Below are 11,460 nucleotides of genomic sequence, written 5' to 3'. Positions count from 1 at the left end.
CCTTACAGATGCATCCTATGAACATCTGTGATTATTTCTTGAGGTGAAATGCCTAAAAGTGGAATTGCTATAACTGAGGGCACACACATCATACGTATCTCCTCGCTGCCCCCAAGAAAGCACATTACAACTGATGCGCCTGCCAGCCTTGTGTTTCTTTACGTCTTTGGTTAACACTGTAGACCAGATTTTGAAAGTACCTGCTTCTCGTTGGAAGGCCGGTCAAATTGGAGTGCACTCACCTATCTTTTCTCCCAGGCCACAGCTGCCTTCTTTAAAGTCAGAAGGTCATTTTTCCCCCATTTTTTTTTATTCTGGTAAAATACACATAACATAAAATTTACCATCTTAACCATTTTTAAGTGTACAGTTCAGTAGTGATAAATACCTTCATATTGTTCTGCAACCGTCACCACCAACCATTCATCTTCAACCATTTCATCTTCTCAAACCCAAACTCCATCCTCGTTAAACACTAACTCCTCATTTGCCCCCAGCCCCTGGCAACCCCCATTCTACTTTCTGTCTCTATGAATCTGACTATTCTAGGAACCCCATGTAAGTGGAATCCCACAGTATTTGTCCTTTTGTGACTGGGTTATTTCACTGAGCATAATGTCCTCAAGGTTCATACATTGTGCAGCCTGTGTCAGAATTTCCCTCCTCTTTAAGGCTGAATAATATTCCATTGCATGTATAGACCACATTTTGTCTATCCATTCACTTATCAGTGCATGCTTGGGTTACTTCCACCTTTTGGCTGTTGTGAATAATGCTGCTATGAACATGGGTGTGCAAATACCTCTTCAAGTCCCTGCTTTGAGTTCTTTTAGGTGTTCACCCAGAAGTGGGATTGCTGGGTTGTATGGTCATTCTCTTTTTAAGTTTTCGAAAACCTGCCATGCTGTTTTCCATAGCAGCTGTACCATTTCACGCCCCACCAACAGTGCACAAGTGTCCAGTTTCTCCACATCCCTGCTAACACTTGTTCTTTTCTTTTCTTTTCCTTTCTTTTTCCTCCCTCCCTCCCTTCCTTTTCGATAGTAGTCATCCTAATATGTCACTCTCGTTAGGATGACCACTATCAAAAAAAATTCTCATTTGCAATTTCCTAATTAATGATGTTAAACATCTTTTCATGTGTTTGTTGGCCATCTGTATGTCTTCTTTGGAGGAATGTCTGTTCAAGTCCTTTGCCCATTTTTAAACCACGTTGTTTATTTTTTGTAGTTGAGTCGGGGGTCATTTTTAGAGGCTCGGGTAATTCCCATTTTCTGCTCCCCTCCCCCATCTCTTCCTCAGGGTCAGCAGGCTGGCCACCCTGCCCCTGTGGAGCATCTACCCACGGTGGCAAATTTAAGCAGACAAGTAGGAACATGGCTCACCATGAGTCACTTTTATCATTTACATTTTAGGTCCCACGTAAGTATAGGTGTGTTCCATCAAACATACCAAGATGGGGAACTTGCGCAGGACAGATAAATTAGGGAGTGAGTACTTAGATTACAAGAAGATTCTGGCCCTGTTGTATAATTACTTTCAGAAAGAACAGCTAGAGATCAAGCATTTAAAAATCAAAGTCATTTTACCTGGTAGATTTGCCTTAACTTTAATCTGGTTTCTAATACTAGAAAGCAAGTCACCAAAGCGTGCATAGTGTAGCCTTTTAATCCCGAAGGGCTCACCAAGTAATTCCATCACTCAGAGCCAGACATTCTACAGGCGCTCTGCTGGAACTCATTTAAGAGGGAGATGCTGTGACAAAGTTTTTACCAAATTAAAGTGAGTGTCCATCTTGAAGGCATCAAATATCCATATTCTAGTGTTGTTTAAAAGTAGAACTTTTTTTCCGGCAGAAATCATACTTGAAAGCTATAAATACTGTGAGTAGAGGTGCATTTGTTGAAGCAGGGACCCTGTGTCCCCTTCCTGCAACTCCGTGCAGCTCAGGGCAGCAGCCCCGAGGGTTCTGGAGCACAGCTTGAGGACCATGGGGGTGGGGAGGGGCAGATTTAGTGCAGTCTAGTCTGGGAAGAATTTAATACTGACCATAGACTGGTTTGGGGAAGTGAGGTTTAGCCTGGGAGAGGGGAGATGGGCCATTCCTTTGAGTCACAGAGCAAATGGGGTCCAGAGACAGTGTTGTAGGCGAGGATTTGGAAACCAGAGGGGTGAGCGGTGAGAAAGCATCAAATATAGAGCAAAAAGTCTGCCACGGTGCCAGGGCAGTTCTGAGCGGGCAAGCTCGGGAGAGGGTGAGGGTGAGCCCACAGGGACCATTCGCCAGGGATGAGTACGCCTACACAGGAAGACCTGGGCACAGCTGCGGCGGGGAGGGTATGGGTGTGGGGAGTGGACAGCTATGGGCATGTTCTGGTTCTGGAAGTCCACGTGGACGCAAGACCATCATGTACAACTGGGCAGGTCGTGCATTGTGCCATGTCACCGGGCTGAGGTGTGAGAGGGACAAAATCCAGGCCACCCTTCAACATCCAAGCCATCACCCTGGCACAGGGCTGCATCTGCCAGGAGGAAGGGCCACCCTTTCTAATTCACCCAGAGGCCCTTCATGGGTTAGCGGTGGCCCTGAGTGAATGCAGTTATTTTGTGGCCAGAATTCTAGAGTCTTGGTCCTCTGTTCAAAGGATCTCAGTCATCCCACAGGACTCAGCGCAAGTGGCTCTTAACTGGCACATCACACAACTGCCCTACAGCCACTTGTCTCAGATTCACGATTCTTTCACTCACTTGTTCATTCGTGTCAGCAGATGTTCACTGAGGCCTTACTAAGTGTCAAGCACTGTTCTAGGTGTTTGGACACATGAGTGAACCAAGTAGACTAAGATTCCTGCCCTGGAGGAGAAAGATTACATATCCTCATAGGGGAGTTAAGACAGCAGAGCAGTAAACACAATGAGAAAATTCTCCAGTGTGCTGGTAGGTGGTAAGTGCTGGGGACAAAGAAGCGGGGGGGGGGGGGGGGGGGGCGGGGCGAGCAGAGTAAATGTTCTGGGGCGGGAAGGCACGTTGCAGATCAAATAGAGATGTCAGGGTGAGGCCTCCTTGGGAAGGTGGAATCTGAGCAAACCTAGGAGCTAAGAGCCCAGGCAGGGCATGCGGGTGGAGGGGGGCTGAGCAGAGGTCCCCATGCCTGGTGTGGCTGAGGAACGGCGAGGAGGCCGGAGTGGGTGCGGCATCGTGGGTGCCGGGAGATTCGAGGGGGAGGAGAGAGAGGTGGGCCCGTTACGGACTTTGGCTTTTCCCTGAGTAGAATGGGGAACCATTGGAGAATTCTGAGACTAGTAAGAGGATCGGATTTAGGTTTTAGCTGTGCTGAGAGTAGAGGATGGGGCTGAGGGTAGAAGCACAGGACCCACCAGAAGGCTATTGGTGTTAATTCCTGTGGGAGGGGCGGGCATTTGGACCAGGACTGTGGCAGTGGAGGTGGTGAGAAAGGGTAGAATGTGGAAGGTGTGTTGGAGGTATAGGGCTGTGTGACTGGCAACCACGCACCTGCTTCCTGTCTCTGTAGATGTGCCTCTTATGGACATTTCATACAAATGAAATTCTGTAATTCATGCTCTCGTGTGCAGTTTCTTTCACTTAGCATAGTGTTGGCGAAGCTCATCCATGTCATAGCAGTGTCAGTGGCTTCTCTTTATCGTCGAGTAGTATTCTTCATTGATATTAGTATTCATCACCTTTTGTTTATCCATTTCCAGTTAACAGATATTGGGGTTGTTTGCAGTTTGGGGCTGTTGTAAGTAATGATGCTACACTCATGTGCAAGTTTTTGTGAGAATGTATTTTAATTTTCTTTAATTTTACCTAGGAGTGGAATTGCTGAGTCGTATGATAAATATATATTTAACTTTTCAGGAAGTTGCCACACTGTTTTCCGAAGAGGCCATGCCATCTTAAACTCCCACCGGCAATGTGTAAGGATTCCATTTTCTCCACATCCTTGCCAGTACGCGATATTGCCAGTGTTTTGATTTTAGCCATTCTCGTGGGTTTGTAGTCGTATTTCATTTTAGTTTTACTTTACATTATGACTATGACAATTGATGTTGAGCATTATTTCAAATACCTATCAGAATTCATATACCTTTTTCCGTTTTACAATTATAATTTAACATTTGCTTTAAAAACCCTTTTTATTTTGAAACAATTTTGGATTTACAAAAATCTTGCAAAAACAGTACATACCGCCTTTACACAGCTTCTCCAAATGTTAGCATCTTATACATGATGGAATAGTTGTCAAAACTGTGATATTAACATGGCTACAACACTACTTAGTGAATTGTAGGCTTTATTTGCATTTCACCACTTCTTCCACAAGTGCCCTTTTCCTATCCTAAGTTAATTTTTTTTTTTTTTTTTTTTTTTTGCGGTACATGGGTCTCTCACTGTTGTGGCCTTTCCCATTGCAGAGCACAGGCTCCGGACGTGCAGGCTTAGTGGCCATGGCCCACGGGCCCAGCCGCTCCGTGGCATGTGGGATCTTCCTGGACCGGGGCACGAACCCGTGTCCCCTGCATCGGCAGGTGGACTGTCAACCACTGAGCCACCAGGGAAGCCCAGTTAAGTTCATTTTTTACGATTTTTTTGTTCCATTTTGGGTTTCCCCTGCATTATGGTTGATTTCTTTTAAACTTACATACAGTAAAATTTACTCTTTGTAGCTTGCAGTTTTATGGGTTTGACAAGTGGATAGAGTCATGTATCTACCCTGTACTGTGTACCCAAATTCCCTTCTGTTGGCCCCCTTTGCTATTAACCTAACCCTATCCCCATGCTCAGCCCTTGGAACCCTCTGATTTTTTCCCATCCATATAATTTGCCATTTCCAGAAAGTCATATTAATGGATTAATATGACATGTAGCCTATTGATTCTGATTCCATTAACTTAGTAAAATGCATTTACAATTTATTCATTGTGTTATGTGTGTCAGTAGTTTCTTCCTTTTCATTTCTGAGTAGTATTCAGTTAAGTGGGTTTACCAAAGCTTTTTAATCCATTCATTGGTAGAAGGACATGTGGGTAGTTTCCAGTTTTCAATGATGATAAATAAAGCTGCTATAAAAAAAGCCTACAGGTTTTTGTGTGAACATGTGTTTTCATTTCTCCTAGGAAATTACCTAGGAGTGGGATTCCTGGATCAAGTGTTAAATGTATATTTATCTTTATAAGTTGCTTCCAGACTATTTTCCAAAATGGCTTTACCATTTTGGGTTAAATCTGCATTTCCCTAATGATGTTGAACATCATTTCATATGCTTATTTGCCATCTTCTTTGGTGAAATGCTGTTTAGATCTTCTGCCCACTTTAAAATTGGGTTGTTTTATCTTTCTATTTCTAAGCTGAAAGAGTTTGTTATATATTCTGTATATAAGTCCTTTGTCAGCTATATGATTTGTAAACATTTTCTTCTGCTCTGTAGCTTGTCTTTTCATTTTCTTGATGGTGTTTGTTGATTGTGTATTCCTCCTTTCAATTCTATTATTTTTTTCCTCATCTATTTTGTACTAATATATGCCTGTGTTTATAATTGTTATATTTTCTTGATGGATTGACCCATTTATTACTTACAAAATGTTCTTCTTTGTCTCTATTAATGTTTTATCTTAAAGTCAATTCATGTGATACTAGTATAGTCACTCTAGCTCTCTTTTGGTATATCTTTTCCATTGTTTTACTTTCAACCTGTTCATGTCTTTGAATCTAATGTGTGTCTCTTGTAGACGACGTAGAGTTGGATTTTTTCTTCTTTAAAAATCTATACTGCTGACCTCTGTCTTTTGATTGGAGTATTTAATCCATTTATATTTTATGTGATTACTGATAACATAGGGTATATTTCTGCCAATTTGCTGTTTTTTTTCTATATGTCTTGTGCCAAAGACAAACAGAGACTCTTGAAAGCAACAATAGAAAATTGACTTATGTTCAAGGGATCCTCTGTAAGATTAACACTTGATTTCTCATCAGAAATTATGGAGGCCAGAAATCAGTGGGCTGGTACATTTAAAGTGCTTAAGGAAAAAAAAGACTGTCAACTAACATTTATAATCTAGCAAGACCATTTTTCAAACATGAGGGAGAAATTAAGACATTGCCAGATAAACAAAATCTGAGCAAAGTCATCTCTAGCTGCCCTGCCCAGCAAGAAGTTTGTCCTTCAGGCCGAAATGAAAGGACATTACACAGTAACTTGCGTCCACATAAAGAAATAAAGACCATTGATAAAGACAACTACATGGATAGATATGAGACAATATAAATGTATTTTTATTGAGACTTTTTTCTTTTATTTCAAAGACAATGACATAATGCAGTAATTATACATTTGTGTGGATGCACAAACGCAATCAACAATAATAGCTGGAGACTTCATTCACACAGAAAACTCCACACAGCAACAGCACAGTATGCATTATTCTCAACTGCACATGGAACATTCTCCGGGCTAGATAGGATGTTAGGCCACAAAATAAGTCTCAATAAATTTTAAAAGACTGAAATTATTTAAAGTATGTTCTCTAAACACAATGGAATGGAATTAGAAATCAACAACAGAAAGAAGTCTAGAAAAATCACAAGTATGTGGAAAGTTTCTAGTTTCTTTAGGTGGAAGCTTAGGTTATAGGTTTGAGATCTTTCTTATTTTCCAGTGTAAGTTTTTACAGCTATGTATTTCTCTCTGAGCATTGGTTTCACTGCATCCCATAGGTTTTGATGTGTCTTGTCTTTCATATATTTGAGTATAATGTGTTTAGGTGTGTATTCCTTTGTGCTTATCCTACTTGGGGTATGTTGAGCTTTTTGGATGTGTTGGCTAACTTTTTTCTTCAAAATTGGGACTTTCCCAGCAATTGTTTCTTCAGATATTCTTTCTGACCCTTTTCTTTCCCTCTGCTTCTCCCACTGAGCATATGTTAGTATGCTTGGCGATGTCCCACAAGTATCTGAGGCTCTATTTATTTTTCTTCATTAAAAAAACAGACAGGGCTTGCCTGGTGGCGCAGTGGTTGAGAGTCTGCCTGCTGATGCAGGGGACGCGGGTTCGTGCCCCGGTCCGGGAAGATCCCACATGCCACAGAGCGGCTGGGCCCGTGAGCCATGGCCGCTGAGCCTGCGCGTCCGGAGCCTGTGCTCTGCAAGGGGAGAGGCCACAACAGTGAGAGGCCCACGTACCTCAAAAACAAACAAACAAACAAACAAACAAACTTCTCAGAGTAGATCATCAGCATTGACCTATCTTCAAGTTCTCTGCTTCTTTCTTTGGCATGCTCAAATCTGATATTGGGCCTGTCTAGTGAATTTCTTATTTCAGCTATGAAAATTTTCAACTCCAGAATTTTTATTTGGTTCTTTTTTTAAAAAAAAATAATGTCTATATCTTCATTTGTTTTCTCTATTTGGTGAGATATTATTCTCATTCTTTCCTTTAGTTCTTTACACATTGCTTTCTTTAGTTCTTTGAATATATTTAAAATAGTGAATTTAAACTCTCTGTTTAGTAGTATGTCTGATGACATCTAGGCTTCTTCAAAGACAGTTTCTATTGCTTCTTTGTTTTCTGTGTATAAACCACACTTTCTTGTGTCTTTGCCTGTCTTGTACTTAAAAAAAAAAAAGGCAACTGAAAATTTAAAATAATAAAATGTGGTAACTCTGGAAATCAGGCTCTCTCCCTTCCTGGCATTTATTGTGGTTGTTGTTTTGTTAGTGGTGCAGTGGTTGTTGTTGCAGTTTGTTTAGTGAATTCCCTGAACTAATTCCATAAATCTTGTATTTTTTGTCATGTGTGGCCACTGAAGTCTCTGCTTGGTTAGCTTAGGGGTCAGTTAATGATCGAAAAGAGATTTCAGGAAAGGCCTGGAATGAATAAGTCTCCCATTTTTTGCTGAGGGGCTCAGAACTCACCCAGGCAGTTTACAACTCTGCCTTAGCCTTCACTTCCTGCTTGTGTAGAGCATCAAGGTCAACCAGAGATAAGAGCTTAGGGCCTTCTCAGGTCTTCTCTGAGCATGAGGAAGCCCTGTGCTTGCATGTGGCCTTCTAGATTTCCAGTAATTTATTGAAGCTTCTCAAAGCTTCCTGTAGGCAATTCATTCTCCACCTTTTCTTTTTAAGTGTCTTATTGGTTTATCTGCCCCGACTCTTATTGCTACCTCAGGGAACTGCAATAGTAAATGATTGCCGCTGATTTTTTTCAACAAATGGCCCTGAGAAAAGGCTGTTTTTATGGGGCAAGCTCTGGGTAAGATCAAATAAAACAAGCCTTGCAAGTGAGATCTTCCAGGGAACCACCAGACAAGTCTAATAATGATAATTTTCTGAGAATGGGGTTTTGAAAGAGCCGCAAATTTTCGAGTGACTGCTGGGCGGCTGGATTTCATTGCAGTTGTGGGATGCTGATTTTCAAGGCTACTGTACAGCTGAGGAAAGGGGGGGTGGCAATCGGGCAACTTACAATGCCATTGAGTTCACTGTTCTTACTGAGATTCAGCTGTGTTTCTTAAATAAACACTCCTAGACTGTTTCAAGCCTTTGGTTAATTTCCAGCGTTTTGAAAAAGTTGATTTTGACACTTTTTGCCAGTGTTCTCATGGTTTTTATGGAGGAGAGGATTTTTGGAGGTCTTTACTTCTCCGTTCCCAATTATGTCACCTGAGTTGACTTTTCCGGTCTATTTGATGAATTATCTTCTTAGTGGTTACTCTAGTAATTATACTATGCATCCTGTTACTATCTACTAAAGATTAATGTTGACTTAATTCCAGTAAAAATTAGCAACTTTGCCTCACTATAAATCCAATTCATTTCCGTCCCTTTGTGCTTTTATTGTTTTATATCTATGTTATATATAATAACATATGATATAACATAGATATAATATAGAAATAGATACTATATTGAATATGTATATGCGTTCTAAACCCATAAGTATTCAGCAGCAAACCTACTGTTTCTCATTCCCTGATAAGACCACCTGGCTGACCAAGAGGCAGGAGGATTGGAGCTGCCGCCAGCAATAGGTCTGCAGACTCTTTCTATTCTTACCCCAAAGTTCTAACAGCTTTTCATGACTAAATATCTCTCCATTTGCTGTTTCCCTTTAGTAAACTTCCAGAGCCATGAAAGTGTTGTTTTAAATGATTTTGTCCAGTTTTATACTTGCTTTCTGAGGAGGCGATTTGCTGACCTTTTATTTTGCTATAGCCAGAAGTCCCTTATCATCATAAGATATATTATTTTCATCTTTATTAGATAATGCCAGGCTGTTTTCCAAAGTACTTCTATCAGTTTACCCTCCCACCAGCAGTGTCTGAGAATTACATCTTGTCAGCGCTTGGTTTTCCAGGTTTTATTGTTCTTTAGTAGTTTTAAGCTCATGCTGTCTTACCTTTTCATATTCTTAATGGTATTTTTAGATGAACAGATTTAAGTTTAATGAAGACAAATCAATCAATCTTTTCTTCTGTACTTAGTGATTTCTAACCCAAGATTGTGAAGATATTCTCCTATATTATCTTAAATAATCTGTATTGTTTTATTTATCACATTCAGGTTTCAGTCCACTTTAAATTGACTTTTATGTATGAAGCAGGAGGGAAGTTTCTTTCTTTCTTTTCCTATGTGGATATCCAGTTAACTTAGCATAATTTATTGAAAAGATTATCCTTTTCCCGCTGCTCCTGTTTCCAGTCCTTACTTCTGCGAATTTGTCAATGACTGTCAAAATTGATCTTGATATATGCATGTTCAAGACAGTATAGCCAGATTTTTAAATCTACCTTCTCATATAAGCTGTTGAAAACATTTTTGTTAATTTTAATTTCAAATTTTCCTTTTACATGAAGTGACAGATATGGAAATAGTCATAGAAATCCTTTTAAAATGCTCTGTAACAAATAAATGTTGATAAATTTGAACAGTCTGCCGAAGGTATAATTTAGACAACTACCAAATTGTACCCCGATATAATGTTGTATTTTCTTAGTTTATTCTTTAGTTTTAAAACAATTCATAATTATAATAAATTATAATTTAAAATTTAAAAAATTTAAACAATCTGAATTCAAATAAATTAAAATCATTAAGTATTTAATAATTCAAATTTAAGTAAAATAAAATAAATCTCAACTTTAAACATACTAATCAAATTATATAAAATATTTTATATGTTAACTGAAATTTGCATTCATCAAACACAAACCTTATACTTCTCACTCTTTTTCATTATTTCAAAACTTAAACACCAATCAAAATTCCAAGTGATTTCATAGAATGACAAAATTTAAATAATGCAAGTTCTGGTTTTTGTCTTATGATCACTGTGTTATTGTTTATTTTAAAGCTACTATTTAAACACAGGAATATGTAGTACCACAGGACATACAAATAGCAATTTTGAATTGTTACAAACTTCCCCTTGAAACAATTCTATTACTGAGATTTAAAAAATATTAACTTGTATAAGCAAACAATGTAGAATAGAGAGTTTATTTTTTCTGTTTTAAAAACTTTACAATTAAGGTATAATCTGCATCCTGCAAAATTCACTCCTTATTATACAAGCTTGTGAATTCTGACAAATGCATTTTTGTGTGTGTTTAATCACCACACTCAAGATATAGAACAATAAGGATTTAAATCACTATCTTGAGATATCTGCACCCCATGTTTATTGCAGCATTATTTACGGTAGCCAAGACATGGAAACATCCTAAAGTGTGCATTGAGAGATGCATGAATACAAAAATGTGTTACATATACACAACAATATTATTCAGGCACAAAAAAGAAGGAAATCCTGCCATTTGCAACAACATGAACAAAGCATGAAGGCCTTATATTAAGTGAAATATGGCAGGCAGAGAAGGACAGTTACTGTATGATCTCATCTGTATGCAGAATCTAAAAAACCAAAATCATAGAAACAGAGAGTAGTTTGGTGATTGCCAGGGGCTGGGAGGTGGGGGAAATTGGTGAAGGTGGTCGAAGAGTATAGTGTTCCACTTATAAGATGAATACGTTCTGAGAATGTAACGTACAGCACGGTGACTGCAGTTAACAATACTGTATTGTGTGCTTGAAATTTGCTAAGAGAATAAATCTTAAAATTTCTCACCACATACACAGAAGGTAACTATGTGAGGTGGTGTATGTGCTAACTAAACTTACTGTGCACATTATTTTGCAGTATGTATATGGATATCAAATCATCACATTGTATGCCTTAAACTTACACAATGTTATATGTCAATTATACCTCAATAAAGCTGGGGAAAAACCCAAGATATAGAAACAGTCCCAGCAATCTCCCTGTCCCACACATTAGTAAAGCTTTCTTCCCACCTCTGCGCCTGGCAGTCACGTTTCCTGTCTGTATAGGTTGCCTTTTCCAGAATGTCATTGAAATGGAACCCTGCAGCGTGTAGCCTT

Source organism: Delphinapterus leucas, chromosome 10 (genome assembly GCF_059928025.1).
Source record: "Delphinapterus leucas isolate spDelLeu-1000000601 "Yukka" chromosome 10, BTC_Dleu_Yukka2, whole genome shotgun sequence".
Lineage (NCBI taxonomy): Eukaryota > Metazoa > Chordata > Mammalia > Artiodactyla > Monodontidae > Delphinapterus > Delphinapterus leucas.
Note: the sequence above shows the minus strand (reverse complement) of the source record.